Source organism: Lepisosteus oculatus, chromosome 2, assembly GCF_040954835.1.
Source record: "Lepisosteus oculatus isolate fLepOcu1 chromosome 2, fLepOcu1.hap2, whole genome shotgun sequence".
Taxonomy (NCBI): Eukaryota; Metazoa; Chordata; class Actinopteri; order Semionotiformes; family Lepisosteidae; genus Lepisosteus; species Lepisosteus oculatus.
Genome location: NC_090697.1, coordinates 24,654,017 through 24,681,602, shown reverse-complemented (window position 1 = coordinate 24,681,602; position 27,586 = coordinate 24,654,017).

Below are 27,586 nucleotides of genomic sequence, written 5' to 3'. Positions count from 1 at the left end.
TAATTGTGTTTCAATTATCTTTCTGTCTAAGCTGATTTCTAATAAATGAAAAACAGATTATTAGTATCAAATACCAATCATTCACAAAGGTAAAATAGAACGGATAATGTGCTTTGCAAAACACGTGAGTATAAATCTTTATAAGTGACACTTGTGTTAGATTTTATTGCGAGGGGGACAGGCACTTTGGGTTAGAAATTCTGCAAATTAGCTTACTCTTTTTATCATGCCTTGAATACAAAGGAACCCTCATTAAGCAGCCAGTAACTAAAAGCAGTTGTGCTTCTGGATTTTTTCCTAACAATTAAAATGGCACTGACAGACATGGAACTGAACCTCTGGCAGAAATCAGAGGACACCTTGTTACAGAATCCATTATCACACTGACATTTCCTTCATAATTTTCCATAGGGCAGCTCTATCCCCAGTATGTCTCCTGCTTCAAAATACAGACACATCTCTCTAAAGTTACCAGGTTGATTTTATATAGAAGTAGACAGTAGCTCTCCCATATTCAAATAAAGCATCTCCAAAAAGATGGAGACTCATCGTCCAGTGATTGCAAACAATCATTCCTGGGTTTGTCTCCCCACCCCACTTCAAGAATACATTCTACAAATATGACATTTTAAATGCTCTCCTAAATGTTTTCTTACTTTCCTTTGATTGCACTAAGATTTCATGATAAGGAATTACAAAAAGTAAGGGCAAAGCCATTTAAAATATGAGGGCTTATTTATGATGAACAGGACTTACCTCACAAGGAAATAGAAGCCATTTGAACTTTCTCAGATGAGAAAAGTAAACCTACAGGTCTAGGGCAATGATACTACAATGAATGGATATGTCCGTAGACTTAGGTGTGAAGGGCACTTACATCTTGACAGTGACAGTTATTTTATTTCCTAGAAATAACTCAAAGTTCAGACAGGTCTTATGTTAGATTCTTCTGTTTTTAAGTGGAAAGTATATGGAATACAGATTGTCCTTTCAATCAGAATGAAAACAGACATTAGTTCTCCTGAATTCCCCCCCAAAAAGACAATCCAAGTGTAAAATACAGTCCTGTCAGAAAGTAAGGTATCTCTGCAGATAATTTGACAGCTTTCCTTTGTTGCTCTGCAATCTATGTCCAAGTGATGAACAACTTTGACACATAAAGTTCAGCATCTGTCGTGTTTCAGTTTAAAAAGCTCTTCAAATAATCAGCCAAATCCTTTAATAAGACACACTATTGACAAACAAGAAGATGGAAATAAGAAAACGGATGTCTTCTAGGAGTACTGTAACAACTACAAAAATAAATAAATAGTACATTATTGGTAAAAATCCAGTTTATAGTCTTGGATGAGAAGCCTGAAAAACACAGCAAGTTTTGGAATATTGGAACCAATAGCATTTATTGCATCTCAGTTTATTAGCACATTATTATAGCCTGAGAAAGTTTTACTGACATAAGACCAAGACTGGCAGAATTTGGCTGATATTAAAATAATAAAGTAATGGTGCCTCACATTCAACTTCTCTTTAAAGAACAGGTTTAGAGGTTGTAACTATTATTTGGTTTTGAGTTTGTAATGTCTAAAAATGCTTAGAAATAAAGATAAAACAAAGATATCAATTTAACCCACGATCCAGAAAAGGTTATAGATGTGGACTGTAATTACAGTATGTTGCTGATAACATTTTTTACTAAATTTACAATCTGCAATTACTTTGTTATGCTCACACAACTTGGAAAATAGCAAAAAGGATTTGTTTTTACAATTTTGTGTTTTACAAACCCAATAACCTCTCAGAAGGGAGAAAGTGAAGGAAGACTCTTCCATTAATCTTTTAACATGTCACAAGCACCATACAGTATCTGCATGCCAAAGGTTCAGCACTGACTGGAGAAGAGGAGCATTCCTTACAAAAATCACTGCATGCTAGTAAGCGTCTGTCCCTCCCTACACCTCTAAGCACCCTAACCATGATTGTTTCTCAGCTGTTTGGAGAATCTCAGTCATAGTTGGCTAGTGACATGATGAAGCCTGGAACCCATGATCACAGAGCTCAGCTTACACTGAGCTGAGTGCCTTCAAATATAACCCTTTATCCGATAAATACAATTATTAACATATTATTGACAAAAATAAAATTCCATAAATCCTTTTATGTACAGTAATTGTTTTTATGAAAATATTACCCCCTACATAATGGTATTTTCACACATAGTGAACTGTGCATGCACAGCACTGGGACAAGCAATACTAAGTCAGCCTGTTTTGCCCTGCTGTTGTTTGGGTTCTAGAGGTTTGTGGGAAACATAAAACAAGGTGCTTATTAGAAATACATATGTTAACTAAATGTACAGTATGTGACTAAATGTATGTGACTAATTGGTGTTTTATTTCACTTAGTTAAATTTGAGTTAATAGTTTGTTTTGACTGTATGTGAATGACCTGACTTTGCTCTTTGTGTGCACCCAGAAAGCAAGCAAGCAAGACCATCCCTGGGATTCCAGACTGGTAAAAGTTTGCGTTTGAAACCAGTTTGTTGCCTTTGTTTAGAAAGTGGACTGTTTGCGTATGTGTGTGGATATCTCAAGAGGACCATCTGTTCTGGAAACGGAGTCTCAAGTCACAGATGGATATAATTTTGTCATGGTTTCTAACTATGCACACTTTGTGCTCATTTTAAATCCTTATCCCTTACAGAAGTAATGTTTACCTGTAATGGATAACTTCTTAAGTTATTCATAATTCTGTTTGCATTGCAACAGAGGTTCTTTTGGCTCTGCAGCGAGACTCCCCTAATTCTTTCACTTTTCCCTGTGTAAAAAACCTGCAGTGGCTTCTAGTCTCCTACAGGACTGACTTATAAGGTCTCTTATTGACCAACCAACTACTGCATGGTCTATCTCCTGTGTACCTTCACGAGTTACCATCCCCACCCAACCCAGTTGACACAGTTTGCTCCGCTGGTTCTAGCCTCCTCCTTGCTCGAAGCCTTCACATCATACTTTAACATACTTCAGCAGTAGCCCCTCAACTTTGAAATATTCTTCTTATTAAAATGTCATCCTCCATATTAAAATTGCATCCTCTACTGATGTTTTGAAATCTCACTTCAGTTTTTGGTGACTGTCAATTCTTAACCAAATTCTTTTGAATTCATACAGTATTTATACTGTACTTACATTTGTATTTTATTTCTTTGTGCTCACTGTACATTTTCTGTTCTATCTATATTTATCTTAAGTGCCGCTGGCATGAAGGTGCAGTGGCAAGCATTATTGCTTCACCACAGTGGGATCCTGGATTCAATTCTGCCTGGAGTTTGTATTGCTACAAAAAAGGTGAAAAACAGGAATTGACTGAATGGGTTAGTCAATAACTAAAATAAATCATAATCATAACCGCCATCTTGTAAGAGTTTAGTTGAGAATATACCGGAGTGGCAGATATATTTAGGTATACAGTAGTTAAAGGCACATGAGATCTTTATGTTCTGGCACATCTGATGAAAAAGGTAATAATCCAGGCACACTGGCTTATTCATTAAATCGTTAATGAATTCATTATCTTTTAACTTCTGTCCTCCTCTTCTTCCTCCTTCTCTGTCTTGGATCTAATTTTTTATGATGTCTTTCTGGACTGCTGATTGACACTGAATCATTTACCCAGAACTTCATTAGTGTAATTTGATCACAGAATCATCCCCTTTCCTTTAAAGCTTGAAATGTTTACACTACCAGGTGTTACACACTTTATCTAGGCTCTCAGGGTCTGTAACAGCATGTTCATTCTCCCCGAGTCCACGTGGGTTTCTTCCGGATGCTATGGTTGGTATAGTATCTGTGTGTCCCCTATGAGGGACTCGTGTCCTGTACTTGAAAGAGTTATTAGAAAATCTAGAGCATTGAGAATCTTGAGAATGCTCTAGATTGAATCAAGTCTATTTTTGCTCCTGTTCTATAGAATCAGAAAGATGCAGTACAGTAGATGACTGTGTATTTCAGAGAAAAGCCTGTACAGTAAACACTCCTCATCCTTAGAGCTAGGATTGTAGTAGAACAGTCATTGATAAGCCATTGGCAGTTATAAATGGGGGTTATGGGGGTGGTAATAATAAAATAATTGTTAATTACATTTTTAGTACTAATGAACCACGGTTTTGGTATATCAGTGCACTGTGTTAGAAAAACCAAAGTCACAAAAAAACAACACTGTTCCCACAGACTGCATCTACAATTGGCAGTGGTCTACGTAGTTCTGCACATATGCCAATATGTGCTGTTGTCCTGTGCCAGAGACAGATGAGATTCTGTGTTTGATGTTTACCCTGCTGAATTCAACACACAGGTGCATTAATATTGGGCGGGTAACTCTGATGTTATCACTGACTTTGATTAAATATATATTGATTAAATAAAAACACCTACACTCAATTCAGTTGAGATACTGATAATGATTGCTATCTTCAATTAACATTAACAGCACAACTATTCCCTTACAAGTCTATGTGTCCTACATCGACCATCGGGGATAGCAGAAATTGCATATTTTGCCAATGATTATCTGCATGCATATTACTGATATTATTAAAATGACGATAATGTCATCATGTGCTATCAATCACAATATGTACAAATGCCTAACTTGTTTTCCTTCTCATCCTTGTGCATCATATTTAGTTAATACAACTCAAAATATATGGTATCTTTGTGACTCATTCAGTTCATAACCTTGTTCATTAGTAGTCCATATGTGAGGTAGGATGAGCCAAGTGAGACTGACAGGACAGCAAAGGGCAAGAGAGACCAAACAGCTAAGAGAATGATTCAACAAGTACAACACTGATGTAGTAAACAATATAAAACCAGACAGCAGGACCAATTTTGTTGTCAGAGACAAAAGCATAGTCTATATTTTATATAGAGTAAACTAAACTTTAGATAAATGTAACCGATAAGGTTATTTGCCTATAAGATTTTGTAGTAAATATGGAAATATTTCAACAGAATGGCATACATTGTATTATTCATTGAAACCTGTAGTACAACACATCGTGAGATTCAAGCGGTTTCAGGCTAGGAATTGACTTAAAGTTTTGAGATTGAAAATAAGAGCTCATATTGTTCAATACCAAGAAAACCTGAAATAGGGCCAGCCAGGGAGACTAAACACCATCAAAGTACAGTACAAGACTGAACAAAAGATTTGATATACAGTACAATGTTAATCTTGTAAACTATTTTCAAGAGAGGTAATGCAATTTTCAGCCATCAGCATTCCATCTCATGGTCATATTCTTTAACACATTATGTGCAAGATCATTCCAAACAACATTTTCTTCTACAATTTAAGACAAATGTAGTATAGTGCCAACTGCTAGCATAGTCCTCTACAGCTGGGGGAGCAAGACAGTTTGGATGCTAAGGAAATTACAAAACAACTGCAGTACCTGTACCTTCATGCATTAATGATGATTTTTAATAATAATAATCATAATAATAATCATAATAATAATAATAATTATAATAATAATTATTATTATTATTATTATTATTATTATTATTATTATTATTATTATTATATATAATAGTAAACTGTATTTAAAATAGCACCTTTAGAGGTGGCTTCTCAAAGCGCAAAGCTATGTGTGAGTTGTGCTGTCTTTTAGTCTGCGAGCTGTGTGTGGGTTGTGCTGTGTGTCAGTCTAAATGCAATGTGTGCAAATGGCCCGTATTGTAGTCTGTAAACGTCTATGCAGGGGGTGGTCCCATTAAAGGACAGAAATGTAATTCCTTGTTTGCTTTTATACTGTGAACCCTACTGATGCTTACTAATGTCACAATGTTTTCTATTCTATGTAACAGAAAATATACTATAACCTACAGTAAGTGATAATTAAAACAGTTACATGTTTAATGTAATTATCCAAGTCCTGACACACGTCAGTGCAAGTAATAATAACCCCTTTTAGGCAAAGCCAAGAGAGTACACATGGGTTTTTTTAATCTGACAATTTTTAGTGTTATAACAAAGAAAGAGACTTGCAAAACAAATGTTTCAATATCCAAACTATTCCTTATACAAGACACACAAGCACACAAACCTATACATACAGGCTACAATTAACAACAGTACTGTAATCAAGAAGAAGAACCTTGACTGATGGCCCAAAGAAGTGGAAGTAAATTCCAATAAGGTTAAAAACAATACCTTCTAAACTGACACTAAAAAGGAAACAACATTTGGCACCTTACAATAACTCATCCAAATAAACAAGATTCATAAACTCTGCCTATTGGATTTGAAAAGGAAATGTAAATCGTTCCACCAATTTGAATAATACATTTAATTAAATTTAATTTTCCTGATTTAGTAGCACCTTCAGTGATCATCCCTGATAGGTTTCAGTTCAAAAAGGAGGAATCCAGTGATGAAAGTGGTCTGTAGGCTTGTTCCAGTCTGCTTAATTCTTCTCTCTGTTCTACTTTTCTGTTACTTGCTGCTTGTCTTTTGTAAACACATCACACATGATAACAGGAGGGTCAAGTTCTGGAAAGTTCCAGCCTGAAACATGGTCCAGTCACCTCTCTCCACTCTGATAAGGCTGATTACGCAGCTTGATATCATTGCAGCTGTGCAAAAACCCTAAATACCCAATTTATCTGTGACCCCAGACACACTGTACCCTGGAACTTGGGAGAGGCAGGGTCCCCTTCTAAAAAAGTGGTAATTATTTGTGATTTTAAGGACTCACACACACTCCCAGTACACAATATACTGTACAGTATATTAGTATTATCTTCAGGAGTCTCAATGTTTGGAGTGTGAGCATGAATGTTGTGCAACTGCATGTTGTGACTGCACATGGGGCCAGTTGGAGTCTGATATTGTTTTTTTCTGAGAAGTAACATCAAGGGAATCGTAAATATAAATAGTATACATTGATTTTAGTAGAGTTTTATATCCAAAATCTGTAATAGAAATCAGTAATACTTCTCAATAATCATTAATTCAATGAAAGCTGCACAGTTGTGCAAAGGGATAGCATTAGACTGAAAGAAAAGTAAGATACAAGGAAAGTAAATATAAACAAAATACATCACATTTATCTTCATTGAATGAATATTGTGAATGCTAGCTATTCATCTCCTTGTTAATTTCTCATTGAAAGGAATTACAAGGCCACAAGCTTGTACATGATAAATGATAATTGTTAACTGCAGTATAGAAATACAGAGTAATTGATGTCTTTTTATCCTTCTTCAAAAGTATTCTGTTTTGTTGCCAGATGAACAAAAACAAACATTCTCAGGAAGGTGAAGTATAAATTGTGAAATCTAAGGCAGAATATGGCACACTATTCAAGGCCTCTATACAGTTTTAAGTTATACAGTAAGTCTCCCTGACTCTGTTTATCCAAAGGGCATTGCCTTGTTTCTGTGTGTTCTTATATCCATTAGTGCATAAAGCAGTCATAAGTAAAACAAAATAAAACTGGAATGACAGGGAAAATGGTCAGTAGGCACACAATATTATTGTAATCGGGCTATGACAGTTAATCTTTTCACTGCTGTCACAGGTTTTACATTTCAAGAATAAAAACGCTGCTCTTACAGTCTTATCGTAGACTTTCATCTGTCTGTGTTGCAAAAGATAAAATTGAGCCACCAACTTTATTTGCAAGCTGTTATAAGTCAGCATTGTGTGATCATTGGTACTAAATCATCTTTTCTGTCAAGGGCTAGTCCAGAGACATCATCTTAATTGTGACATTCTTTTATTCCCTCTGCCCTCACCTGTCTGGGCTTGCTCTGTAGATGTCAGTCCAATCTTTTTCTCTCAGGTCACTTGTCACTTATCATTGTACAAGGATTGTAATGTGTGGAACAAACATGGTATGGAAAAGTGCTATGTGACTTATTTTGATTAGAGATTCATTGCTGAAGGTTTTATGTAAAGTGTTTTTCCCCTGTCACTTTATTTGTCAAAGAATAAATAGAAATAATAGATAAGGTATGAGAAAGCAAGATCATATCGGTTGTTATTTTCCTGAAGTAGCTGATTTGTATGTGAGCAGTTGTGCTTTGCTGACATTAACAAGATAATAGAACTGGCTTGTTAGAAATACCACCCATAATATGGAGAAAAAAAATATGTATTTTATTGTCTTTTCCAACAAAAAATCCCCTACCAAATGGAGGCACAACTGTATTTCAAATATTCAACAATATCAAAGTGCCTGTAGAGCACGTCAAGCTCTTGTATCGTCTAAAGGGCATACATGCTACTTGCAACTATATTGGGCATCTTCAAAGACACAATTTGACTGATAAAGTACTTTTCTGTTTCTTGTCAGCCCCTTGAAAGGATATCAAAAGAATTTTTGGAAGAGGAAATTAGTGCCCAGTGAAGCAGTACACTGAGTGGGAGGTGAGAGACAGTAAAACTGAACTCTACATGTTTATAAATAAAGTTGTCATTTATTGTTAGTATCTGTATACTAAATTGTGAATAGTGTTTTGCATCATTTGTAAATGTATGCTAGTGGACATTAAGTATGTCATACATACATTTTATTGCAGACTAAATACCCTCTGCAAAAAAACCTTGTTTACCCTTTGGCTGACCTGCAGTGTGAGGTAGTTCTGCTTCAGTGATTCTTCAGTGCACGCTTCACCTGTTATTTTACAAAGTAAGCTACTCTCATGCTGTACCTTTCATCTTTATACTTCAACTTGGAAAGGATTTTTAAAGGGAAGTACAAAGTACATACAATGTAAATACATATCACAAACTTCCCACAATATTATAATCACTCTTTTTAATATCTTGTTATTAAGCATAGAACTCCTAAATGCTGTAGTATGTTTCAAAAAAATATTTTTTGGAAATACATGCACTGATATTTTTGTTGGTCCCCCCATTCAGTATTTACATTCACATATCACCTGTACTGGAGCCTGCATAGGAGGTAATGTTGGTCTTTGCAAAAGAAGAGCAATTTAGGATTTGTATCAGCGAGTGGTTTACTTTAATTAACTGTTTCACAAAGCAAAGATATACATAGTGGAACTCTCCACAACTCTCCACAAATCACATGGTTTCCCTTCTTCCATCCATTTTCAAACTGCTTTATTCAATACTGGGTCACAGGGGAGCAGGAGCTTTTAAGGATGGGCACAACGCGGGATACAGCATGTATGGGACGCCAGTCAATCGCAGCCCAGACACACCTAGAGACCACAGTCCAAAGACATGCTGGGTGATATCAACCAGCATGTTTCTGGATGGTAGGAAACCAGAGCACCAAGAGAAAACCCATACAAACAAGGACAGAACATAAAAAATGCCATGCAGATAGCACTCTAGGTTTTTTGCCTCCTCCCATCCCGGACCATTTCGATGGTAGTCCAAATATGTGTCAGGCTTACCTTACGCAGTGCTGGATGGCTTTCAGTCTCTGACCTGACTGCTTTTCGAAGGACTGGGAACGGATCGCCTTCATGGTAGCCCACCTCTCTGGCCGAGCCCTGGAGTAGGCTGCAGGACTCATTGCCAGGAATGCCCTGGAAGCCTCTGATCTCACTCAATTCCATGCACTGCTAACCACCACGTTATTGTGGAGCTTCCGACCACCTCAGAGCCTCCTGTCCAGTCCGACCTCTTCACTCCCCCCATCCCTCTGCTCAGGTCTGTATCCATACTCTCAATGCCTCTGCTTCTGGGCTCTCTCTCCCTGCTATTATGTCCTGGGACAGATCTCAGAAATCTCTCTTGGCTTTTGTCGATTCAGGTGCCACGGGCAACTTCCAAGACTCCGGTCTCACCTCCACTCTAATGAATTCCCTGATGCTAGTCTCCTCTCCTATCCGCATCCAGTCCTAAGATGGCTCCTCCCTCTCTCCTGGACTGGTCGAATGGCAGACGATTCCCCTCTCGCTGCGCATTGGCTTAACTCACCATGAACAGATCCAGCTCCTCCTCATCCAGTCCCCATCTCTTCCGCTTATCCTTGGTTTCCCCTGGTTGCGATTACACAATTCTCGCATCTCATGGTCTCACCCTGATATTACCGCCTCGAGCCCTCACTGCATTTCTCACTGTTGTCAACTTCCCCTGAAACACACTATCATCCTCATCTCTCAAGATCCTTCTCCCGCTATACCCCCCGCTTACGCTGACCTCCAGTTAGCATTTTGCAAACAGAGAGCACTGTCTCTTCCCCCTCATCGCCCTTACTGCTGTCCGATCAACTTAACTCCTGGTACGCTACCTCCCAGAGGACGCATCTACCCCCTCTCCGTACAGGAATCCAAGGAAAACTACATACAGGACTCGCTAAGATCTGGATTTATTCGCCCCTCCTCCTCCCCCGCATGTGCAAGTTATTTTTTCGTTGTAAAGAAAGATGGCTCTTTAAGACCGTGCGTGGATTATCACGGTCTTAATGTCATTACAATTAAAAACCGCTACCCTCTGCCTCTTATCCCTGCAGCCATAGAAGCCGTCAGGGGTACCACCATCTTCTCTAAACTTGACCTACGTGGTGCCTACAACCTCATCCGCATCCGCGAGGGCAATGAATGGAAGACTGCTTTCATTACCAGCCACGTTCACTACGAATACCAAGTCATGCCATTCGGTCTCACAAATGTTCCAGAGGTCTTCCAGAATTTTATGAACGACATCTTTCGGGACATTATTAATCGGTTTGTCCTGGTCTACCTGGATGATATCCTGATCTTCTCCAGCACCCCTCAGGAACGCACAACTCACGTCCGGGAGGTCCTCCATTGCCTCATCAACAACAAACTGTATGCCAAGGAGGAGAAATGTCTTTTTCATGTCTCCAAGGTACAATTCCTAGGGTACATCATTTCTCAACTTGATATTGAGATGGACCCTCCCAAGACTGAAGCCATCAAAGACTGGCCCACCCCAAGAACTTGAAGCAGATTCACCGCTTCCTGGGATTCATCAACTTTTATTGCAGCTTCATCAGGGACTTCAGTTCTGTCGCAGCCCCCATTACCTCCTTGACCCGCAAGGGTCCCACGTAGGGTAAGTGGACTCCTGAAGTTGACCGCCCTTTTCACCGCTTGAAGCACCTTTTTACCTCTGCTCCACTCCTCCACCACCCTGACCCCTCTCAGCCTTTCGGCTTGGAAGTTGATGCCTCCAATCACGGAGCTGGCGCCATCCTCTTCCAGCTCCATGGGGACAGGGGCATCCTCCATCCCCGTGCCTTTTTCTCACGGAGATTGTCTCCCGCCAAAATGGATTAGGACGTGGGTGACAGGGAGTTACTCTCCATCAAACTTGCTCTCGAAGAGTGGAGACACTGGCTGGAGGGGTCCCTGCACCCCTTCAACGTCCTTACTGACCACAAGAATCTGGCCTACCTCCAGTCCACAAGGCGGCTCAATCCCCATCAAGCTCGCTGGTCCCTATTCTTCACCCAATTCGACTTCTTCATTTCTTACATTCCCGGTTTTAAGAATGTCGAGGCTGACTCCCTTTCCTGCCTGGACGATCCCCCTGATTCTGAGAATTCCCCTGAACCCATTGTTCCCCCCCCATAAGATTATTTCCGTCATCAGCTGCGACATTGAGGACCTCGTGCGATGTTCTCTGTCCAGCCAGCCTGTACCCCCCCACTGTCCCCCGGATAAACTTTTTGTTACCAACCAGGCTCGCCCCGCTGGGGTCATGACTCTCGATTCGCTGGACATCCTGGGGTTTGTTGCACCAGAGAGCCCATCTCCTCACACTTCTGGTAGCCCTCCGTCAAGACCGACGTGGTTGACTACATTAAGGCTTGTCCGACCAGTGCCATCATCAAGACTCCTCGTCTTAAGAGAGCCGGCCTCTTTCAACCCCTCCCTTTTCCCAGGCGTCCCTGGTCTCACATCGCCATGGATTTCTTTACTGACCTTCCCCTAAGTCAAAGCAAGTCCATCATTATTGTCATCGCTGATACATTCTCCAAAGCCGCCCACTTTGTGCCCCACTGCTCAGGAAATGGCTGACGTCTTCGTCCTTCAGGTCTTCAGACTTCACGGCATACTGTCTGATATTGTCTCCGAAAGAGGCCCCCAGTTTACATCTCGCTTTTGGAAGGTCTTTTGGAAGGTCTTTTGCAAGGCTCTGGGGACCTCCATCTCCCTCACTACTGGCTACCATCCAGAAGCCAATGGCCAAACCGAGCGCCTGAACCAGGACTTGTTAACCTACCTACAAGCTTCCCAGGACAACTGGACCTCCCTGCTACCTTTGGCTGAATATGCCCATAACTCCCTCTACTCCTCCTCCACCGGCATCTCACCCTTCCTTTGCTCCCTGGGATATCAACCCTCTATCCTCCATGACACCAGCCCCGACCATCCCCTCAGTACATCAATATGTTTCTTCCCTCAGGAAACTCTGGAGAACGGTCCGGGTCTCTCACTTGAAGACTTCACTTCGCTATAAGAAGGCAGCCAATAAGCACAGACGACCTTTTCCCAGGCTCCGAAGGGGACAGTTTGTCTGGCTGTCTACTAAGAACATTCCCTTACGCCAACCCTCTGCCAAGTTGGGACCCCGTTTTATCGGCCCTTTCCAGGTTGTTTCCAGAATCACCCCGGTCACATTTTGGCTCACTCTTCCTCCTACCCTTCAAATACACCCTACCTTCCACGTCTCCCTTCTCAAACCTTATCACCATTCTCCCCTCTCCAAGCCTCTACCTCAGCCACCTCCACCCCGACTTCTACATTTACCATTAATAAAATTCTGGATTCCCGTTGGCACAGGGGACAGCGCCAGTAGCTTGTTGACTGGGAAGGATACGGTCCGGAGGACCGATATTGGGTTCCGGAGCAGGACATCCTAGACAAATCCCTCATCAAGACCTTCCGTCAGTCTATGGCGTCCAGAGCCGCCCGTGGGGGGGGCACTGTTATGAATCTTACTCCCGCGTGCACCTCCCGGCGCCGCTATAGCACCTGCGCCGCTATAGCACGTCACTCCCCGCTTTCACATATATACCCCTTTCTTCAGTTCACTCCTCGCTCACTGCTGAGATTGCCTTAAACCTTCTCTTGTGTGCCTTTTTCTTCTACTGACTTCTGGATTTCGACCCTGATTCTCTTCGGCAACGGCTTCATCCCTCTCTTTCTCACGGATTTCGGATCTGGACACTTATTGGCTTGACTACTGATTACCGACCCCGCTTCGTCCCCAGCTTACGTATGTTTCTCCTTCTCACGGATTTCGGATTTGGACACTTACTGGCTTGACTTCTGGTTACCGACCCTGCTTCACCCCCGGCTACCTTCGACACTCTCTCTTACGGACCAAGGATTTGGATACTTTTCGACCGGACACCTGTACCCAACCCCGGCTGACAACCCGACCTCCCATCACTCTCTCTCGCTCTTTTGGATTCCTGACGTCTACCTTCACAGCATCGCATCGGGTCCGATCTCTCTGAACAGAATTTCCACACTAACACGCCAGTGTGATGACCAAGAACACTATAGGAGATGCTGTTCTTCACATCATATACTAACTGAAGGTCTTAAGAACATCATAAAGGTTACAGACAAAATAATTACTTGACCACTTAGTCATTAAACATGACATTAAACACCATATTATCATGACATTGTTTATAAGTAGTGATATATTTGTTATGTAAACAACAGTTGTTTGGCCAAGGCACAACATTTAAAAAATGTTACTTGAAAAAAAAAAGGATTTGTTTATTCCTTTGGAAATCTGTACCTTTAAATAGAAATTAACACTACAACTGAAGGTAATTTTTGGATCATTTTCTTGTAGTTTTTACAAAGCCATTTTTTTTAAAGTGTGGGGGGGTCTTTTTCTCACTCTCACTCCTTCTGAGCTTCATATTTTTTCATCATTTTTTCAAGGAAACATATCAACAATGCAACATAAAACAATAAACATAAATACAACACAAAATTATGAAACCCATAGACAGAAATTGAAATGTTAAAGTTTTACAATGACAGCCTTCATTGTCTTTGTGAAAAAGTCCATGTAAAAAGGTAAATGTACCATTACTTTCATTAGCTCAGGAATAGATATAAAGAACAGAAACATTGTGAGTTTGGTCTTAGCCATAATGGTGGAAACAAGTAATACCATGATCTAAGGAAATATCTGAGGACCTCAGTAAAAGAGTTATTGATCATCATCAATCTGGAAAGGAATACAAAACCATTTCTTAGGATTTGGCACTCCATCAATGAACAGTGATCTACAAATGGAGGAAATTCAAGACCATAGTCACTTTACCTAGGAGTGGTCATACTACCAAAAACACTCCAATAACAAACAGGAAATTACAAAGAGTAATGTAAAAGGAACTGCAGGCCACTCTTGGCTTAGATAATGTGATTGTTCATGACTGAACTATCAGAAAATATCTAAACAAGAATGATGTCCATGGAAGAAAAGCAAGTAGAAAACCTTTGCTGTCCAGAAAGAACATTGCTGCTGGTCTGAAGTTTGCTAAAGAGCACATTGATGATGTACAAGGTAGAACTACAGTATTTGGCCATAGTGAACCAAAAGTGTATCTTGCAGAAAGACAATCATACCAAACAAGCATGCAGGTCTACAAAAGAATGACTGCAGAATTAGGAAATTCACCTAGAATTGCCTAGTCAAAGTCTAGGTTCCATTGAAATGTTGTGGCAGGACCTGAAGAGGGCTGTCCATGCAGGGAAGCCTTCAAATGTCACAGAGTTGGAATTTTGTAAGAAGCTGATCAAGGGTTATACGAATTGTTAGGTTGTAATCATTGCTGCTCAATAGGGTGCTACCAGTAATGGAATGTAAAGATAAAAATGTTTTTTCACACATGGAAATAGAATGTTAAACAAATAAAATGTTGCATTATTAAATGTTAAGTAAATGATTAAAAAGTAACCTGTTTTGTGTCATTTCTTTCATCAGGTAAACTAGCTATTAACAGGACTTCATTTAAATACTTATATTTTTAAGTACAGTATATACTTAAACTATGTATTAAGATGTTCAATAGATTACACATGAATCACATACCCCTTGTAAACTTGTGGTGGGGGAACTCCAAGGAAGCACGGAGGTTTGGAGTTTTCATTATTTAAAATTATTTATTTATTTTTATTCTCTTTATTAACAAGTAAATGACACATACAACTGAATGAGTACTCTGGTCCTTTAAATGGAAGAGCACCATATACAGTTGTGGGACATTCCAATCATTAAAAGAAAATAAATTGTTAGTTGCATAAACACACTGGATCTTCCATAAAATATAACACATGGAGTTCCAAGCTCTCTTGATGTACCACAGACCTGCTCTTCATTCTCTTTCTTTCTCTCAGAAAATCAGGAAAGTATGCAAGAAAATGTAACTGTTTTATCATTACTGACAAATACATCACTGTTGCTAAGTAACCCAAAGTACAATTCATTTCAAAAACTTTCTATCATCTCTTGGAGTCAGGGAATCTTAATTGTCAGCCGGTGGTGGCGACAATGTCAGGAAACTAATCAGTCTTGTATTCCTGAGATAATTGGTTCATGTTTTTGGTTCAATTGAGCTACGATATGCCCAGAACAGGTCCTCTCACATGAACATCATTTCTATACTTCAGAGTACAAAGAAAATCATTAACGTGTCAATTAATTGTTCACTTATTTCTATCTAAATATTTGTTGCATTACACTAAGATGAAACTGCCCCTTAAGAATTATTATGGATTTTCAAGCTCTGGTTATTTGGGTTACCACCAGATACCAAAAATTAGTCCATTCTACCCACTTAAAATAACAAGAAATTAACAAAATGGAAGCAGCCAAGCTATGTTTCTTCCCAACAATATACTGTGGATAGTAAACAGCGCTGTCAGCAGTGCAACAATATAATAAGATCACTTTATCGGCCATATAAAATTTCTTGTATTAGGAATTTGTCAGACAAGGAGAGAAGCTTGGGGTCAGAGTGCAGAGTCAGCCATTTATACAGCACCCCTGGAGCAGTTTGGGTTAAGGGCTTTGCTCAGGGGTCCAATGGAGTAGGATTCCTCTTCCTATGCCTCATACGATATGCCTCAGGGACTCATTATAGCATTATAGCGAATACAGTTCACACAGGAAAATCTAAATACCACCCCCCTCCCAGCCTGGTCTCGCCTCCCGCTGTTCCAAGGCCGTATGGTTTTAAAGTATGTGTGAAATATCTCTTCTTACTTCAGTTATTAATCCAATCTATTTTTATCGGCTATGTAAAAACTATAGCTAAAAGAATCCCTCAACGTGTTTTCTCTAACTCTTCAGTTTACAGCTCGTCCATGGTCATTCATTATTAATATTGTAACAATCAGCTGGTATACAGATGGTACAAGCCGGTTGCAGTGCGGTAACAGCACAGCCCTTTACTCCCCTGCGCATAACAGGGATGTTGGCTGTACAGGCTTGAGGAAGATCTGTAGCTCAGCAAGCAAAACCTCTGTTGAGCATTGCAGGAGACCTGGGTTTGATCCCATGTGGTGAAGGATGAACTGGGACAGGAGCAGCGAGAGCAGAAGCCCAAAAAACAGAATTTGTTATAATATATTCCGTATTGCATTTAAATTGGAATGTTTTTACAAATATAAGAAGAGTCGATACACAACGTGTAAATATAACCCTTTTCCCTCCTTTAGCTTGAAGAATTGCGTGAAGAAATCCTAAATTACAAAACCATCACTTATAATAATTCATCCAGATACACACACTCACACCGTAGCCAACAAGTATAACAGTGGACTATTTTTATATATCCGGCTATGTAAGAAACAAAGTAATTCTCTGATCGGGCTTCGAACCGCCTGGGTGCAGCGCACTACATGACAGTCCATTGCCTTTTAACACTATAAGGACAATAATATATATTTTTTAGTTTTTTAAAAACTAAAGTCAAATGTTTCCAAAATGTAACTGCTTAGTTACATGACTCCATATTAATATTACTATCAAGAGGTATTAAATCAGTACATCTTTTAATAAAATACAGGTATTTTAAACGTATAATTAAAAAGTAAAACTCTTACAGCGCACACAAAGATTCTAAGCCGTTTACGGAGAAGAAAACGCATCTGTTTGTCATGCATAAAAAATGTTTTTTAACTATCTAAACCAGTTATTTACAGCTTTTAAAGTCATGCAATATTTGAGTTAGGCAGGAACACGTCATTGTATCTTATTTATTATTTTGTTTTTTAAAAATAAAAAAACGTTTGCCCATCATGTTGATAAACTGTTCCCCAATTACTGGCAATTGTAAAAAATAATCCTTCCCCCCTTACTTTGTTTAATTTAAAGATTTCTGTAAAGAAATCCTTAAACACAAAACCATCACGTATACTAATTCATCCAGCTGGTTCCCTGTTGAATGATGCTGACGGACCTGGTTCAATTCCAGGAGCTGATTACTAGCTCCTGACATTTGGATTAAGACAAAATATAGATTTTCTCAATTTGGGTGTAAACCTAAAAGAGACACATTATGTTTACAATAAGCTATAATAGTGCACTACTTTTATATATTCGGCTCTATGAGAAACAAACCGAAAGTAATGTTATGATCACGCTTTGAAATGCCTGGGTGCAGCTCACTACTCGCTACATTACAGTGATCATTACCACTACAAGGACAATAGACGTTTTTTCCTTATAGAAACAAATGTCAAAATGTTTGAAAAACATCCACTTGGGATATTCTAGCTGCTTAGTTACACGATTCCATATTAATATAACTATCAAATGATTTTAAATCACTACAATATTAATATTTTTACAGTAACAAGTAGCAAGTGTTCTTCCTACGTATTCTTAGAAAAGGATAAAACATTTTAACTTTTTATGAAGCACAGAATATAAGCTAAATAATGTTAGAACAAGCACGTTAAAAGCAGAACCCATGTAATTTACCAAGTTTCAGAAATATTAAATATTTATGCATAATTAAAAAATGTATGATGAAGGTGGAAGGTTGTGTACCTTTGTCCAACTAAATAATCTTGCTTTTATAAAATATACTGACTTTTTCATGTTTAATGATAAACATGCTGTAATACACAGTTTAAAATTATTAAACAGCTTAAATTCTTAATTGGAAAAAGATTGTCCCTCAGCAGTGACTGGGATTCGAAAACTGGTGTTTTCTGGTGACAGCTCAAAGGCTGTACATGAGACATTAAGCTTTATTAGATCCACCTGGCGGTGTTACATGGTGCTTCTGGATACTATTATCATATTTCAATTAACATGCGGTATGATGCGGTATATTGCATTGATAAACATATCTCAAGTTTTGAATGGCTGGATCTGTATATAGCACAGGAATGTAAATATGAAGGTGTGATGTTTGTGACCACCATGCACACATTGCGATCAATGGATTTTAATGAGAGCCTATGAGAAGAGGTATCTGAATCTAGTGAGGAAGCATTCTTTACAAACATCTGGAGGAGTTGTCTCCCTCCAGACCTCCAGAAGCAGTCTGACTTTGTTGGGAAGGACCTATTTTCAGTTTCACTCAAATTGTCTTGGAATTTCTTGATAGGTAAAATGATTTGCCTCCTTTTTTGTTTGGTAAAATCACGCCTTAAGTGTATCAACCAAAGCAATTACTTTCTCCAAATCCTTCACATGACAAGTGAGATTGTGCCAGACAGTAGACCTTTTCACAGTAAGTGCCAGATCTTCTTGCATTGTGGTCTGTCTGAACTGCTTTTTTCTGGAGTGTCATCAGACAAACCAGCTTCTTTTTTTTGGAAGCATGGATAAACAAACAAAAACTCCCAATAACTCCTGACTCTTTTTGCTCCTTCTCACTCTGTCCTTTTCTCTGCTTCTTCTGTTACTGCTTCTGCTTGTACCCTTCTGTTACCCTTTGGAGCACAAAAATTTAAGAAATAAAGGGTTCAAAGTTCAGATCCAATAATAGTCCTAAAGAAAGTTTGAAGTCCTAAAGAAAACCATTCCACGTGTCTTCTCAGGACAAAGGCAAACCAATGATTTTCAGAAGACAACAGGGAACCAGAGATGCAGGCAACAAACAGAAGAAAACTGGTACTAGTTTTGTATTCATGTTCCATAAATAATTACCTTAAGGATTTGTTTTATCCAGCGACTGCATTCATATTACTTTTTGCTTCATTTCTTTTAACGCTTGTTTTTGAAACAAAAATACAAGCTACTAATGTTAAAATATATTGTATACCCACCTGATTATTTTTCTGAAAAAAGAATCAATGTATACTGTAAATCTGTTCAGATGTGCAGTCATTCGAATACTTAAGAATAAATGTTCCTGTTATTTTGCAGATTGTATTTCCTTTTCTGTTAGTAAGGTTTCACTGGTATTCAGGACTTGCTTCTTCGCTTCAGGGCTACAGTTAGCTGCCCTCTTACTACAGGATATTTTGATCATAAGAAAATTAGCTTCATTCATTTCAGAAGACTTTCGCCTCATTGCTTAGCTGTATACTACTCTAACAATTCCCCTTATGGGCCTAATTTCACACTGAGTTGAATTTTATTATTATAAATTTATTAACACAGAAATCTTGGTAACTATGTGTAGAATGATAATTTATAGAAGAAAGCGAGCTCTTCCAAGTGTTAAAGACATAAAATAAATTGAGGAAGATAATCCTGAATGCAAAATAGTCAATAATAACAAACGTGCATTGTAAATGTTATTAAGAATTGTTTACTTTACCATGCTTTTGTGTGATAATAGCACTTTCTGTTTCTTATACACAATATGACTCCTTTAATCTTATGGTCGAGAAATTTTTACAGCAAGTGTATTTATTCCACATCTAAAATTTTATTAGGCAAATTTTAAATAAGACGGGTAAAAGGGTCCTGAGAGATAAGAATGTGATAGGGTTGCTATTATGTGCATACTGTATGTACAGTAACAGGCCTCAGTGGAACTGAGCAAGTCACTGAAATTACATTACTGTCTGGAATTGTAGTGCTGTGTTTGCTCTAACCCTATAACTTACCAGGATCAAATTGTAGCAGGGGCAAAATAGAGCTGCACCTATCAGACATACATACCAGTGTATGAAATTGTCAAGGAGAAAATGTGCTAGAAAATGCAATTTGAATTCTAATTGGAGCTCATTTGTTAAGCGTATTTCTTGTGAACTTTGTATTTTTATAATTATCAAATAAGAGGTGTCAATTGATATTGGAGCTAGGTCACTGTGTAAGCAAAGTGTAAAATATAAATAAAGATAACAAATCCTTTTCTGTTGTGAAAAGAGAATTAGAGAGGAAGTTCGAGAGTCATATTAGAGTTGTCACAGTGCTCATGGTACTTTGCCTCTGTTTAGTCAATACATTGCCTATTTTTCTATTTTCTATTTGGTTGCTTGGTTTACCTGAAACATCCCAGAAGAATCAATGTGCTATTCCATGTCCTATCTGCCATTTTTGTATATTGCATATTTTCATTTGCACACTCCATACTAAGCCACGGACACTGCAAGGTCTTACAATGGTTTGTAGGAGGGGTCAGACACAAGACTCCTCACAAGCAGAGAAGAGTGGAGTGGTGGCACTGTAGCTAAGGATCTGTGCCTGTCCCTGGAAGGTTGCCGGTTCAAATCCTGTGGCTGGTAGAGGAATCCTACTCTATTGGGCCCCTGAGCAAGGCCCTTACCTACAATTGCTCCAGGGGTGCCATATAAATGGCTGACCCTGCGCTGTGACCCCTAGCTTCTCTCTCCATGCCTGTGTGTCTCATTGAGAACAAGCTGGGGTACGGATAAAACCAAATTCCTAATGCAAGAAATTGTATATGGCTACTAAAGTGATCTATCTATCTACAGAAGACTTGGATGCTTTGCAATGATTTATTTTCTATTTTATTTTACATTCATATTTAACCTGTATTTATGACTCTTTAGAAGCTTGCCACGCCTGGACCGTTACACCAACGCATTAGCATGTTAAAGCGATTTCATTGAGGAGCCTAGCTTTCTTAACTAGTAAGTACTGTACTTACTGGGTTTTGGAGGGGGGGAGGTGTCTTTCACTGGAAATCTCGCCCCCTTCTACTTTGAAAATACCTGTGAAACTGGTTTAATTCGTCACAGCCCGCACTCCAGCAGAGAGGGGGGTTGTACTTACAGTGCATCGGTTTAGATGGGAAAGCCAGAGCCGACCGCTACGCCGCCCCCGTGTTATGTCTAAGCCGGAACACATCATTATATCTCATTTTGTATTTCTTTTTTTAAAAAAATTGTTTGCCCAGCCTAACAGTATTGTTGTTATTGTTTTTATCCTGTAAAGCGCTTTGAGGAGCCACCTTTAAAGGTGCCATATACAATAAAGTTCATTATTATTACTATTGTTAATTTGCACGATAGAGAGGTGAACATTATTACACAGAAGACAAAGATAGTGATTTACGTTGCATTGTGCATTGTGCTGCTGTAATACAGTTTTAAATAATTAAAAGTCTAAACAGTATCAGCTTTATTTAAATAAAGGGTTTTAAATAAAGGTGATTTGAACGCGATTTAAATCAATATAAATGTTTATATTGTAATGCATAGGTGACTATTCATTGTTATTAAAATGACTTAAACTCGATCATGTTATGATATTTAGAAATATAAATTTGTTTGGTGCGAGTGAAGTTTTATTTAATCTCTGACCCAGGGAAACGTTTTATTTTTTCAAAGAAATGTTTGTTAAAAAAAAAAGTCACGGCTCCAGCTGGATTTGAACACCCACCGTGTTGATGTGGGAGTCAGGAACCTAACCCACAGCGCCACCAGCAAGGTCGCATGAAGAGTGTTGAAAAAGCCCTACAAACATTATCAACAGACATCGTACAGCGAGTACTATTCTTGTGTTGCGGTACATGAATATAATTATATCTTTATTAATTTATTTAGAAACGCGAATTCCCTTTTAATCAAATTCTAAAAGTATGCTTCTTGACTCTGGTATCACATTAGTTAAAGACTTCGATGCTTAAAATGTTTAGGGAAAAATGGAATACTGGTGTGTATGTTTTCTTTAAAGTACCGAGACCAGCCATATACTGTATGTTTATGTTCCAAAATTAATATCGTTTATGGCCTTCACACGCGTTACAGTATGCCCCTATTCTTTTTATGCTCAGCTAGTAAGATTTCCCTTCAGTGGTAAAATTCATCATAAATACTATTAGTAATATCTTCATTAGAGACTTTGATGGCGACAGCTCAAACATGAGAGTGTAAGAAAACCGGCTCAGGGACGCCAAATATGTAATCATTGTGGCTCTCTGAAGGCACCAGTTCTGTAGGGTTTGGGCATTTACTGAGACAATTATTAATTGTAGCAGTAAATCACAAAGTTGATTCTTTTGATGGCTTTAGAATCCAACCATGCGACATAACTCAAACAACGCACACACACAGGTACTAATACACGAGGATACATTTATTAATACATAAAATATGCATATAAACCTAACAGATCTTATCGAGAGGGTTATCAGAATACAAAAGATATATATTCATTCAGTTACAAAGTGTTACACATCAAGAGGACATACGTTCAGTATATCATTCATTAAGACCGTTTCGTAAAGTGAACTTGGTTACAACTTCTACATTAGATACTCAAAACAAGTACATAACTCTTAGGAATTAAATTGATATCAACTGGTTTGGATAACAATTGAATTCTCGAGCTGTAATTCAAAAGTTGAATACTCATCCAATCTCTGGGGATTCAGATCTCCTGCGGGCACAAAGAAACAGTTGCAGGCCGTTGCTGTCCAATCCGCGCTCTCTGGCTCGGTGCCAGGCTGTGCTGTGCGGCTTGCGACGGTGCGCTGCTGATGCTCACTGTTGGCTTTAACTAGCAAAGTTTGTGCACAGGAGAAAAGATGACTGTGGGTCCCAGCAAGTCAGGAAGAGGACCGGTTCGTTCCTGGTGAAGCTAGTTCTGAATAGTGATTCAGACCTGTTCATGAGGCCTGCTGCTGGTTACTCTCTGGCAACCTCCACTCTAGACTCTTAGAACAAAGGAAAGTTCTGGCACTCGGACACACTGGCCGTTCCGTGGTTGTCCGGGCTGAGTCTCAGGATGGTCAGGAGGCGCGTTGCGAGAATGTCCTGCCCTTGGGAGCCTTCTGCTCCTGGGCCGTCCTGCCCTGGAATTCTCCTTTGAATTCCCTTTAGAACAGTCCACAGAATTCTCCTGAATCCCTTCTGAATCTCCCCCGAATCTGAATCTGAATCTCTCAGGCTCTCTGTGTTGCCTGTTTTTACCTGGAGGAACTTCAGCTCGTTGATTGGCTGAAAGTTCCATGGGCTTCAGAGTCCCACGTGCGTTACTCGGCCCTACCAGTCCCTGATTGGTTGATCAAGGTGAGATATGAGTCACTTACTCCTGACACTTAGTAATGCAGTCCAGATGTCCAACTGGCACTCCCTAGACAGATAGGCGCCAATGGATGACCATTGATCATGATAGCCAGGCTTAGTTAAGTGCATCCCCCTTTGGGAGCTGTCCTCATCAGGAGAAAACATCTTAAATCAGCCTGCATGAATAGTCTCTCTGTGGCTGCACCACTTAGATGAACAGAGAAATGGGGCCTCATTTGGGAAGGCTCAGAACACTTAATTCTTTCTTATTAATAAGCCTCGCCGCTACAAGAGGTTGAGCTTTATTAGCTCCACCTTGCGGAAATTCCGGATACTAATATTTTACTTACGGTACCACGTGGTATTATGAGGTACTATACAAGAATTTATGGTAACTCGCGGTAGACTGCATGAAGCACACTGCAAAATAATGCGGTATTGCCCGCTTGTTTTGAATGGCTGCATCTGTATATAGTTTAAATGAGAAATGTATTGTTTATATTTATCATTGCGTTTATACGAGAAAAGTATATCGTTTATATGAGAAAATCATTCAGTTTAAACACAATATCTAATTTGTGAACAATGTTGTCTTCTATATTAATACTGTATATTGCTTTGTACTGTGTATGCAATAATATTGTCCCGTGCAAAGTAGCATCAACTTTGTCAACAGCAGAATATTGTTACACTCCTCTTTTTAAGGAAAAAATAATCTAAAGCAGCACGTGTTCTGTCTTTTGTATACATGAGGTACAACACCATGTCAGTAAGCATTCCCAGGTTAAACGCGTATTGTTTTTCTGACAAGTAGAAATGACATGGCTTTCCAAACGTACTGTATGTTCTGCTATTGTTAATTATTGTGTTTAAACGGGATAATGTTCTCATATAAACAAGATGCTTTTCTCGTATAAACGCAATAATTTTCTTGTATATAAATTATCCTTATATATAAATTTTTATTATTAATATATAAATTACTTATTTTTCTCTGTGGCGCTAATAATCTTCCGTAGTTTTTAACCATATCCCGTAATATCAAAATGCTTAAATAACAGTTATTTTAAAATTCAATAACATCTTAAAATGTAATATTTTTTGGAAAATAACACAATGTTATCTTGAAATAATGCAATAATATTTTGTTCTTCATGGTGCTAAACAGACTTTGTAAGCTTCATAAAATACAATAATTTATTTTAAATTAATACTAAACTAAACATGCAACATCTCACTATTAATATTTAAAGAATATTAAATATTAAAATACTAAATAATATTTAAGGCTAGGTGCACTTCAAAGTCCTGCCTTCAACAGAGATAGAAAACACGAAACTCTATAATTTAGATGCAGAAACACCCTACAAAAAAAGAGGATTCCTGCGTCCTGTCAAACCTATCTTGTGTCCTATCCTGCCAAAATTTAGCACTCTCTAGAACAGACTCTAAATTAATGGTATATGAGCGTATTTTATCCTCTGGATTCCACAATTAGGAGATGAGTATTTCACCAAAAATAAGACAAGTCCCTTAAAGCCTAGAGAATGTTTATCTCAGGGCTCAGAATATCTGGACAGATGCAGGTTTCTTAATCTAAGGACCAGTAAAGGACAGCTGTGAGTACATTCAGAAAATGTCTATTGTTCTTGTCTTATAGAATAGGATACTTTTCCTGGGAAATCCAAATGCTGAGCTACCTCAAACATGCAACAGTATACCCTGGACTATTGTAGTTAAGTGTCATGTACTCCTTCTGGAATTCTTCACCACTATGAAATACAGTATTTAAGAATTACTGGACACAGAAGAATTGTATTTTGTAATATAAATATTAATAAATACATTATACACTAGTTATTTCCAATTAAAGTCTTCCTTTTTCAGTTTTTATTATTCCAAATGTTATGTACTGTATACATGTTTTGTAAGCATTTTTACATGTTATATATATTGTAACACTTCAGGCGGTTCAGGCGGTTGCCGCTTACGGTCGGCCCCCCACCGTTCGGGGACGCGACCCTTTAGCTCAACAGGCTGGGTCCCTGTTGAGTGATGCCGGAGGCCTGGGCCCGCATACCCGATGGTGGGGGGCCGACCATAAGCGGCAATGGCAAGGGCGCCTGCCTGAACCCCGAAGCGTTACAATATATACTGCTTATGTGTAAGGACAGGTTTTTTTCCTTAAGTATAAAAAGTATTTTTTTTTCATTAATATCATATACACATAACATCTCTGTGGACCCTTTTAGTGTTCTTGTTGTGCTAGTAGCAAGTTTGTAATGTTTCTGACCCCAACATGAAATGTAAAGCTAAACAAAGACAGAGGTCTCACTCTCCTACGATCTGCAATATAGAGCAATATTTAATAATGATCAAACTGTACTTGAGAGATCACTGAAGCCAGCCTCTTTGTGGACAGTTCAGTAAAAATAGAGTAACTCCCAGTACAGTATAAGTCAGACTTAACAGTACATACTGTACCACCCACACCTCGAAGAGGTGAGGTGATAGACAAGGTGCAGTATAACAGAAGAAGTATCACTGTGAGTTCGTTTTATCCTTTGACAGAAATCTTCCAGGTAATTGCACTTAAGAGACCGATCTTAGGATTTAGGAAAGGAACTTAGTTTCTTATAGTTGTGAGGGCATTTATTTCCTTTTTGGGTAGCCTACAGTATAGCAAAATTAATCACTTGCTTGTATTGTAATGTACTGTTTGGTTTTGGTGAAAAGTTCTTATTCTGTTTATGTAACCAGTCCTCCTTGTATCGCCTCCTGCACGGCTACCACTCTGCATTGTATGCGGTGAACATACTGTCAACATGATCTGGAGAGAGCCTGCCAGTTGAGTCGTTTTTTTAGTTCTCACACGTAAAAGGGGGAACACAATGCAGTGAATATCACTAAACCCATTCAGCTCCACTTGCATCCGTTCTCGGACTTCCGGCGCCGGAAAGATGGCGACGGTTTACAGAAAGCTCTCTCGTTGTGTGTTTGTTTTAATGTTTATTTATACGTTAATACTCTTGTTTTGTGTTGGACGCTCAATGTCTGTCATTACTTATGATAGACAAACGCTTTTAAACCTGAGGATAGATTCCTTAATGTCATCAAACAACTTTTTTCACGTACCGAACCCCACCTGCTGGATCGGACAAAGATGCGGCGAACAACAACAACAGGTGGTCAGCAGACGCCGGGGAAGACGAGGCGGCGTACTAGCGCGACTACGAAGGCGTCCGCACAGACCACCGCTGCCGTCTATTTTGTTAGCTAATGTTCAGTCACTGGACAATAAGATAAATGAGCTACATTGTCGGATCAACGCGGAAAGGGACCTGAGGGATTGCTGTGTTTATGGCTGAATGCATGCGTCCCGGACACCGCCATCCAGCCAAAGGGGTTCACCGTTTACCGCATGGACAGAAACCACCAAGCAACCGGCAAACACAAAGGCGGAGGCATTTGCTTCCTGGTCAACAGCAAGTGGTGCACCGACGTGAAGGTAATCTCTAAATCCTGCTCGCCGAATCTAGAACACCTGACCATAAAATGTCGACCCTTTTATTTGCCGAGGGAGTTTTCCGCCACTATTATCACAATCGTTTACATTCAACCTCAAGCCTGCGTGGAAGCAGCACATAGCAAACTCCACGACATTATCAACAAGCACGAAAACTCCCACCCAGAAGCCGTCTCAATTGTAGTTGGGGACTTCAACCACTGCAATCTGAGGAAAGTTCCGCAAAAATACATTCAGCTTACCACTTACACACTTACCACTAGATTCTTCAATAGCTTCTATCCACAAGCAGTGAGACTGGCGAACACATTTAGCCATCCCCCTCGGACCACACCTACACCATCACCATCTACCTCATTGTAATTTATTTATTGTACGTCTCCAGTCATTGTTTACACGTCTGTATTGTTTACATTCAAACTGTCTGCATGTTTACTTGCACATCGTCTATTGTTTGTTTGTACATTGTCTTGATGCACTGTTTGCACTTTGTTTTGTTTTTTACACTTGTTTTACAATCGAGAGACTTTCTGTAAGTAAGAATTCCATTGTACCAGTACCGGTTACATATGGCAATAAAGTTCAAGTTCAAGTTCTCTTCCCAGAACACAGACTGAGGAGGAAAGGTGCAAAA